Source organism: Bombus vancouverensis, chromosome 8 (assembly GCF_051014615.1).
Source record: "Bombus vancouverensis nearcticus chromosome 8, iyBomVanc1_principal, whole genome shotgun sequence".
Classification (NCBI taxonomy): Eukaryota; Metazoa; Arthropoda; class Insecta; order Hymenoptera; family Apidae; genus Bombus; species Bombus vancouverensis.
In genome coordinates this window covers 12,430,398-12,432,169 of record NC_134918.1, presented here as the reverse complement: position 1 = coordinate 12,432,169, position 1,772 = coordinate 12,430,398, and the positions used below count along the sequence as shown (strand labels likewise).

Sequence of the window (1,772 nt, the reverse complement as noted above, 5' to 3'; positions counted from 1 at the left end):
TTGAGATACTGTGTGTCTTTACAAGTTTGTCTTGTGTCGCGTGATAAAGCTCTATATCTCTTTACTGTTTGCGAGCATTCATTACTTTTTTATCTGTTATAGGTATTGAAAGCATAATGAATGATTTATAGTGAGTTGATGTGCATACAAGACATGTATGTACAAGATATGTTTAATATGTATGGTAATATGTATAATAATATGTATAATAATATATGTAATAATGAATAACGGTGAAAATATTCTATCATATAATTCTATCATTATTGGATTATCGTTGTAGAAATATTTCTCATTTTATTTAAATATTTAAAAAAACAAGTATAGAAAATATTCTTAAATTTTTGCCGATTTGAAATACTACAAATAAAAAAGAAGCACAGTGCATCTTTTGATTTAATTTTAATCTAAATTTTGGTCTATCTTAACTGCAAATCTTAAGTTTTGAATTTTTTCGGAATTTATCTAAATTTCAAAGTATTAAATTATATGCGCGAAAGTTTTTTCAAATATCACTTTTGTATGAATATAAAATTAATGACAATATTAATTAACTCGATGCTTTATTCTCATTTTTATTCGTTATACATGAATAAATACTATTTTCATTGCAAATCTAGTTGATACTTTACAATTAATTACTTCTATATTTGAATTATATGTATTTGAATATAAACAAAGTCCCGCGCTACTACGCTCGATATATCTCGAATAGTAAACTTGGTTGTGCGTAGTATGTTCCAGTAGTCGTATTCGAATTTGCTTTGAATGGCGTCCGTCGTAAATGCCGGTATAAATAATTCAGTGTTTTAAGTGATTAAAAAGGATTAAAAGTGCGTAGGTGAATTACATTGAGTCTAATTGAAAGTAAGTAAATACTTTGTGCATGTGACTTCGTTGATTTTATATCTTTCACTATTCTTAGGTTAGAGTTGCATGAAATTTACGAGGCGTAGATTATAGATAAATAATCAAACAATCATACAACAGTATGTGAACTCGCATAGTTTTATGCATTTCCTTATGAAATGAATTTGCAATAACGACGCTTCTGAAGGTACGTAATTATTAATTACTTTAGTGAAAATAGAAAATGATAAGCGAAAGAAAATTCTTTGTGTTGCAACAAACATTTGAAAGTACTCATTATTTTTAAACAATCTAATCTGTGTTTTTGTTACCAGGTTCACAGATTTCGTCGTGTTCCTTCGTCGTGTTTCTCACAAATCGTTGCGTGCGTCACTACATTAACTTTGTTTTGGCATTATAATGGTGAGTTCAATTTATACATTTTAAACCATAAGTAAGCATAACGCGCAGATAATATGTTTAATATTGTTTAAAATTTACATGAATCATTACATAAATTACATTTCATTAATACATTTATATTGTTCAAATCGAGTTTAAATGTTCATAATTAACTTATCGTCATCATTACTAAATATTGATATTTATGAATATTTGATCAATGACTATGCTTACTATTATTTTTTCTGCATTTTAACGATAAAATTACACATATTTGTGATCTAAGAAAAATAAATATGCTAAATAGACATATGTCATTCATATATGTCTTTTTATATGTTTGTATCAAATAGAAACAGATGTTAGGTTCTAATGTATATTTGTCTATGATTCTGTGTATTGAAAAGTTCATTTGTGAAGTATGATTTATCATTTTTACATTTTCTGCCTTAGAAAATTGAATCTCGTTTGTGATTGAAACCTGAAAGCGTCGTCAGTGCAGAAAGTAGGAAACAATTTAA

The 1,772-nt window shown here is 26.9% G+C and overlaps 1 long non-coding RNA gene across 1 annotated transcript; it reads left to right on the top strand.

Annotated features, from left to right (window-relative positions):
- Nucleotides 1–758: 758 nt before the first annotated feature.
- On the top strand, nt 759–1,257 carry LOC143303084 (uncharacterized). Its single transcript, XR_013059092.1, has 3 exons — nt 759–867; nt 926–1,057; nt 1,185–1,257. It is a non-coding gene; the product is annotated as an uncharacterized LOC143303084 (long non-coding RNA).
- The last annotated feature ends 515 nt before the right edge of the window (nt 1,258–1,772 follow it).